The 7981-nt window shown below is 51.3% G+C and overlaps 2 long non-coding RNA genes across 2 annotated transcripts; both read right to left on the reverse strand.

The window, feature by feature from the left end:
• Positions 1-2324: 2324 nt before the first annotated feature.
• On the reverse strand, positions 2325-4796 carry LOC121022345 (uncharacterized). Its single transcript, XR_005786910.1, has 3 exons — positions 4697-4796; positions 4257-4495; positions 2325-2699 (listed from the first exon to the last, which is right to left on the reverse strand). It is a non-coding gene; the product is annotated as an uncharacterized LOC121022345 (long non-coding RNA).
• Positions 4797-5765: 969 nt separating this feature from the next.
• Positions 5766-7933, reverse strand: LOC121022352 (uncharacterized). Its single transcript, XR_005786912.1, has 2 exons — positions 7717-7933; positions 5766-7087 (listed from the first exon to the last, which is right to left on the reverse strand). It is a non-coding gene; the product is annotated as an uncharacterized LOC121022352 (long non-coding RNA).
• Between the last annotated feature and the right edge of the window lie 48 nt (positions 7934-7981).

The following is a 7981-nucleotide window of genomic DNA, read 5'->3' on the forward strand; positions in this document are numbered from 1 at the left end:
AGCTCTGTGCCTCGGTTTCCCTTAGCTGTAAAATGGGGATAATAGTGACTACCTCCTTGGGTTGTGAAAATTAAGCGATATAAATGCAAAGAGTGTAGAACGGTTACCGGTGAGCGCCTCATAAATAGTATTTCCACAGTGGGAAATGGAGCCCCAGAGGAGCAAAATACCTGTGAACGGTCAGGGGTCAGGGTCACACATGCCAGCACGGTATTGGCACATTCAGGATTGGAATGCTATTGTCAGTCCTTTCTAAGACACCTACCGCCGAGGCTGGCAGCATACTTTTGGGGTTCCCCAAGAGTTTCCCAAGTTTCCTGTGGGACCACCCCCCCTTTCCCAACATCCCGAAGCTACACTATTATCAAAGGGTTGTTGGCCAGAGAGTGAGGTCCCAGAAGGCGACAGGAAGCCTCATGTTGGCCAGCTCTGTCTCCCCCGCGCCAAGCACGGTACCCATTCCACCCCACCCCCATCCCTAGCAGGGGAGTCCTTAAACGAATGCAGATTTAGTTCATTAATTAGTTCATTTCCACTGCCCAAACACCCTCCCAGACCAAGCCCCTTATGACCTTAGCCATTCAGCTGTCTGCCTTATGGAACACCCCTTGCCCTGACAACTTCCTGCCATCCCTGTCTGTCCCCCATCTGCCCAGCCCCCATCGCCACTCTGTTAGGATTTCCCATGGCACACTTCCCAGATCCTTCTCCTCCCTTCAGCCCGGCCTCCCCGACCTCCCTTTCCCTCTGGTGACCCTTTGTCCTCAAACAGCTGTTTCTGGGTCAAGGACCTTCCTCCAGGCCCCTGGGTGTGCACGGCCCCGGGTTAAGGACAAACCCTCCAATGTGAGAGGTAACAAGAAAAACCAAATCCTCCTCACAGAATGGTGGGGTGGGGGGGGGGGGGGGACCGAGGTGGGGCTATCTCTCGGGGACTTTGGGTTCTGCTGGAGAACAGGCTGGGGCCCATAGACACAGTCTCTCTGTCCCTAGGGGCCACCCCACAAGCTCCAGCCCAGCTGCCAGGTTTCCCCGGATACAGCCCGGTCCTCGGATTTATTTTTGCATATGGTTTGAGAGAATCTCTGTTGCTGGAATGATGACAACATTTTTTTCCCCTTCTGCTTCCCTCCAATAGGCAGATTCTATAAACCAGAGCAGCTGCCTGAGGCTTCCAAGAGAAAATTCTGCACAGTTTCTAACCAGGGTGACAGTTCCCCTCCACAGGAAGTTGCTTTTATTAAGATTGCTGGGTTGTTTTTTTTTTTTTTTTTTTTTAATCTGTTTTTTTGGTAAGGCTCCATCTATCGGTCATCAGGCAGCACCTTGGGCCTTGTGGGCATTTTTGTTTTTCCCCGGTTTGCCTGGAATCCATGATTACATCTAAACCACAGTGCGCTTGCCCAACACAGGGGCAACGTTGAACGGCTGAGAAGTGGGTCATTCACATGACCTGGGCAGAAGGATCCCAAGTAATTTATGGAGATACTCCCATACCAAATTACTCCCCACACCTTGAGTGGGCTACACATGATGATTTCCTTCCAGAGAGGACAGTATGGAAAGGAGGTGGGGGAGTAACTTTGCAGTGGAGAAACCTAACAAATGCCAGCTCAGTCAAGTGATCAAGGTCAATATCCACGGTGATTAAGTCATGTTGATAGCATGTACTCTTAATATGATGTGATGAGAAGGGCACTTTATCTCCAAGGTCTTCCTCCCCAACCCCATAACCCCAGCTGAACCATGAGAAAAACATCTGACAAAACCCCCAGTTGAGGGGCAGTCTACAAAATACCTAACCAGTACTCTATCAAAAACAAGGAGAGTCTGAGAAAGTATCACGGAGTTTAAGGGGACACGAAGACTAAATGTAATGTCCTGGATGGGGTCCTGCAAAACAAAAGGGATGTTAGGTACACAGTCAATGAAATCTGAATGAATTATGGAGTTTCATTAATAGTAAAATACCAGTGTTGGTTCCTTAGCTTCCAGAAATGTAGCACAGTAATGTCAGATATTAACAATAGGAGAAAGTGGGTCAGGGGTATTGACAACTCTGTGCTAGGTTCACCACTTTTCTGTGAATCTAAAACTATTCTCAAGTAAAAGTTTATTTTTTAGGGGCACCTCGGTGGCTCAGTCGGTTAAGCAACCGACTTCGGCTCAGGTCATGATCTCACAGTTCGTGAGTTTGAGCCCCGCGTCAGGCTCCGTGCTGACAGCTCAGAACCTGGAGCCTGCTTCCGATTCTGTGTCTCCCTCTCTCTCTCTGCTCCTCCCCTGCTCACATGCTATCTCTCTCTCAAAAATAAATAAAGATTAAAAAAATTTTTTTTAAGTTTATTTTTTTAAAAAGGGGGCCCCATGTTTGGGTTTCAGGCAACCCCCAAGACCCAGTTCTCCTTGGCTCCCTCTTTTTGCCTGTACACAGGGTCTGAGCTGCTGACTTTGATGGTACCCGGGCCCAACCTCATTTCCTTGGAGCTGTCATTTTCAAGCCCAAGGATAACTCCCATTTCCTCACTATTGTGTTCTCAGTGTCCGGTCCATAGCGGGTGCCAGTTCATATTTGTCAAATGAATGAAACTTGAGGACTCATCGGAGGAGAAGATCCAAGCAGAGAGCCATGTTCTTCCCTTCCCAGGGCAAGAAGTCAGCACCTGCTAGCTCCCATCCCGAGAATGGCTTCAGGCAATCTGGTTAGAAGTGGGTAAGAGACATCTCTTAACACGGCCTTTGGAGAACAAGCATTCACATTTACTTACGATTGCATTTATTGGGGGTTTTGAGGAGCTGATAGATAATAGGCAGGCAGACTCTTCCAAACTGCTCCCCATCCCGCCGCTCCCCAACCCCACAGTGGTGCCTCCACTGCCCCCTCGGTACCCCCAAAGGGCACTTCTACAAAGACACTTCATGCAACAAGATCTGTTTGCTAGGTTTTGAAAGTCCGTTACCTGGCACACAGTAGGCACTTCATATGCATTCGTATTGACGACTACTATTTATTATGCACCAGGCTCTATGTGGGGGAGAGGGAGGGGTTCCCATTTAATCCTCTGTTGGTAGGCATTACCATCACCCCCATTTCACAGAAAAGCTTGACAAACTGGCCCCACATGACAACTAGGAAGTATAGGGGAGAGGTTTCAAATCCAAGCCAGGCAAGACCCAAATCCTTGCCCTTTGCTCCAACACCAGCCACCTTAATAATACCTGGCCCCTTCCACTGGGCCCAGGATCTGCTCCCTGCTGTCCGAAGAGGCCTCCAGACGGCAGCAGTGTTCGAGTCTCTTTTTTTTTAAAACTCAATTTGCCAATTTCCCCCTTAGAGGTACTTTTTGGCATTCCTCCGGGCCCTCAGCCTGGACTGGCCACGGAAGCAGAATCCAGGGAGATGGACACTTATTACAAGCATTCAATTAGTGAAGTTTGAATAATGCCGTCCTGGCTGCTGGATCGATGCATGGAGGCTTAGAGACACCTTCCCCACCTTGGACTTGCAATGGCCTTTTCCGTATTTATTGCCACCTAACCGGATACTTCAAACATATTCTGCACTTGGTATAGTTTGATAGCTGCCCAGTCCCCAAAGTGCCTTCTCAACAAATGTTTACCCCCATGTTAGAGTATATTTAAAAGATTTATATTCCCTTTTACTGAATGGAGTCCTCGGGAAAGACAGACTCTGTCTTCCCCCGAGCAGAGGATCCTGCCTTGGCTGACGGGGTGGCCTCCAGCAAGAACATTTTAATACATCACTTATTACAATGGACCCAGAGCCTTGGCCGAGGACTCCCGGGCTCCCCCCACCCCTTCCCAGAAGAGGGCAGCTCCAGGCCTTTGCTGACACATCCAAGCCCTGCCTCCCTTCTGACCCCTTCCGCAGTCGTCTGTTGTGCAGAATAGCAGAGAACATAACCTCAAAACAGTGAACCAACACAAGGATCTTTAAGGCTGAAGGACCACGGCTGCAGCTGGGACGGAGCCTGGGTCTGGGGCCAGACCACTGTGCATCCCCGTCCCGGAGTGTATGGGCTCTGGGTTCTACTCCTGCCTAGCCTACTTACTAGCTGAGTGACCCTGTGCAAGGTAGTGAACATCTCTGAGCCCCCTTTTCTCCTGTACAGTCAAGGTGAGATTAACACCTGCTTCCTAGGGCTATTGTGAGCCTGGCATGCAGTAAAAGCTCAATGAATGTAGTTGTCCTGTGGTCCTTTTAGGCCCTCTGGGCCATCGATTTCTTCACCTACCAGAGAGTTCATCGCTGTGGGTTTCCAGGGTTTCTGGGCTGATTCCGTGACAGAATAGAAGGGAAGCAATGTAATTGCCCAGTGCTTTGATCAGGGAAGCAGCAGTTACTCCTGGTATGGACAGAGACGTGCCTTTGGGATGAATCTTTGCATAGGGCCCCTGCCCCTCCTGGCAGATGGAGGCAGAACGGAAAAAGTGGGCCCTGCCCCTAACTCCTGATGCTGCGCCATTCGACCTTCTGATGGGAAAAGCACAGGGGAAAAGAGAGGCGGGCTCTGTGGTACCTAAAGGCCCATCAGCTCCAAAACGCGGGGACTCTCCGGGGTTGGCAACAGAGAGAGCCACGTTCAAGACCAGGGTTGTGCGCCTGGGAAAATCAAGCTAGCACCCCTGATCATCCTGCTGGTGCCACCAGCCCCGGCTCGCCCACTGTTCCTACCAGTGACTGATGGGCTGTCCAGCTCTGTTGGGCCCTCCTGAGGCTCAAGGCCCACACTGCCTGGGAAGGGGGATGAGACCTCACTCCCTCCCCCACAGGCCCTCCAGAGCCCCCCCTTTCCCCCCACCGCCACCACCCTGGGGCCTGTCTTACCTGATGTCTGAGTCACAATCAGGCTCCTGTCACTGTGAGCTGTGTTGTGACTCCCTGGCTGACAGTTTTACAACAAACACATTAAAAGCTCCCAGCACTGAGGCTCCTGGATGCAGAACAGCCCAGGAGAAAAACCTCTCCAGGCCTTTCTTCAGCCAAAATCCTTCTCCCAACCCTTCCTCCCACATGGCCCCCCTCTACCACCATTAACTGCTCCAGAGCCCCACAAGGGATTGAGATTTTTTTTTCATCATGAGCTTTTTCTCAAGTGGTGACTCGGGGAAGCCGGAGACCTACCAGGCTGTGGGCCTCTGAAGTTGGGGCTCATCCCTCATATGGTGACCTGTGAACTCTGCAGTGAAGTCAAAGGTATGTAGTCCCTCCTCAACCCAGCTTCTGAGGACAAGTGGCCCTTTGGTGAAGCATTATATGGACACACAGTGGCCCGACCCGGAGTGCTACCAACGTCCCTCCCACAACCTTATGAGGCAGGCCCTGCATTATCCCCACCCCACAGACTTGGAAACTGAGGCTTCCGGAAGCGAGGAGACTTGCTCAAGTCCATACAGCTGGGAAGTGAAGGAATTGGGATTTTAATCCAAGCCCGCCAGCCTCTAAACATTGCTTTTAAACAAGACTGACGGCCTCCCAACTCACAAGACCTCGTTCTCTGCACACCCCACAAGGGATGGCAGAAACCTCAGGAAGCAGGGAGACCAATGCAAATCCAAATGGAATAAGCTCTCCCTTGGGCGACGGCCCTGCCAGTGCACTGTCTTTCCTGCCATCTGCGCCCAACCCACACTGTCCTCCATACCGCCTCGCCGACCAAAGCTACCCTTCCCTCGTCTGCAGCCGGCAGACAGAAAGCAAATCTCCCCCACCCCTCCCGACCAAAGCAGAGACAAGAGAGGAGTGAGACACAGGAACAGTTCTTTTATTGTACATTGGAGAAATAGCCCTGTGTGCTGGTTAAAGGTGCAACATCCAGAATATCGAGTTAAGAAAAGAGGGAACAGGGCAGGGAAGAAACCTCTTGAGGTCCAAAGTTGCAAACAAAAAGTGGTAAAAGATTTCCTCACACAAGAGGCGTTTTTGCAAATACCATGCAAAACAGGCAGCTGGTGTGCCTTAAGAGAACCCCTATAAATAACAGAAAAGACTCTCCAAGCATTCCTTAACGTGGACTCAGAGCACAGGGAAAAAGAAAGAAACCAAAATGCCTTTTGGCATTTCAAGATATTTGGCACTCTTGTGATTACATTTTTTTTTACAGCCCATCGAAGAGAATAAACTGACACAATATTAGAGAGAAAAAACAGGCTGCTCACACAACAGACTGCAGGAAGAGGTTAGAAAAAGCTCAAGCATTTTTTTTTCTTTGTTTTTGTGTGTTTTTTTTTTCCTGACATATAAAATGTGTCCATTTGCATTAACTTGGGCAAATAGCTTGCAGCAACAGAGAAACACAAGCTTTACAAGTCATTTTAAAGTAAGACAAGGATTCAGTCTAGGTATCATTCCTTAGAAAAGTTCTCTTCTTGTTTTAAACACATTCCTGGTAACTTCAAAAGATGACCAAAAATAAAACAATATCTATAGAGATCATTTGCTGATTTTTTTTTCTTGTACATCCAAGGAGAACAACATAAAAAAAAGAAAACTGGACAGCATTTCACATCCAAGTGCACAGAACCATTTTTGCAAGATTAAATAATGTAAACATTGGGAACAGCCAAATCAGCGAACAATGCCAACATTCAAAACACCCGGTGTTGCCGCTTCATTATTTAAGTGGCTCAAAATCCAGATCTATAATTGTGCAATATTCACTGTATATAAAAAGAAATAGATATTACTTTTGACAAGTAGCTGCAACTGAGACGTCTTTTTTATTTCTTTATATGTGTGTATAGAGTGATTTTTAAATTTTAAATTTTTTTTTTTTAATTTTTGTTTTTGCTGAGGAGCCCAGAGCCTTCTCCTCCTCCTTCTCCCGCCTCATCTGTCTCCCGGCCTGACGCGAGATACAGGTTGCTGATTTCATCGTGGGTCGCAAGCTAGTAATAAATTTCAAAGTGCTTTCTCTTTTCATGCGTTTTGCCAATGACTGTTACCGCCGCTCTTATTCTCTCCCTTTAACTCATTGTCTTTTGGGGGGGGGGGGTTAGACACCAGGAGGTGCCTTGTCTGTCATATTTTTCAGCACGTCATCAATCCTATCATCTTCAATAACAACTGCAAAAAAAGGGGAGAAAAGGAGACGTGAGCGCGCCTGGGCCTCGCGGGGGGCGGGGGTGGGGGTGGGGGGCGGGGGTGGTCTCCGACGTTTCCCATGGCTCCTGGGGACGGGGAAATGCGGGAGGGCGAAGGAGGGGGCGCTCCTCCAGCGCTAACACAGCCCCATCCTCCTCGGCCTGGGCCCGGGGACCCTGTGCTGCTTCCCTCCGAACCACTCCCCCCGAGCCGCTCGCTGCGTCCCGGCAGCGTTCTGAGAAAAGGCAGCAGAGAGGGCGCAAATCCCGCAGGCCGGGCCGCGGCCGAAACGCGCTCTGGCCGCGCGTCCTCACCCCACCTCACCTCTCCCCGGGCGCGTTTATTTAGAAAAAAAAGGCTCCGGGGCTGGAGAGGGTGGGGAGGCGGAGCCCAGGTCTCCGGCTCAAGGACCCTCGGGAGTGCCCCGAGCGCGGCGCGGGCGGCCAAGGTTCTGGGTGCGGGGTGCAAGGGAGGACTCCGGGGACCACAGCGCGCGGCGGGTCAGGGGTCTGGCCTCGCCAGGGCGGGCGGCCCCTCCTGCGCGCCCCCTCCGCGGAGGTCGGAGCCTCCCCGCGAGGCCGGCCTCCCGCCGGCTCCGCCGCCTCGCTCACCATCTCTACCTAGCCTCGCCTTCCTCAGTCCCGCCATCAGTCTGTCTCTCGGCGTGGCCGTCACCTGTCGGGGTCTCTGAGTCTCTCTCCATCTGGGGTGTCGGTCGCCCTCATTGTTTCAGCTGCTTTCCTGTCCTCCCCAGACTGGCGTCCCCTGCTCGCGGTCTCTCCCGCTCTGGCTCCCTCTCCGGAGCTTTGTCTCGGTCTCTGCCCCTCTCGGTGTGGGGGGGGGGGGGGGGGGGGGGGGGGGGGGGGGGGGGGGGGG

This window comes from Herpailurus yagouaroundi, unplaced genomic scaffold (genome assembly GCF_014898765.1).
Source record: "Herpailurus yagouaroundi ecotype Mexico unplaced genomic scaffold, PumYag 77, whole genome shotgun sequence".
NCBI lineage: Eukaryota > Metazoa > Chordata > Mammalia > Carnivora > Felidae > Herpailurus > Herpailurus yagouaroundi.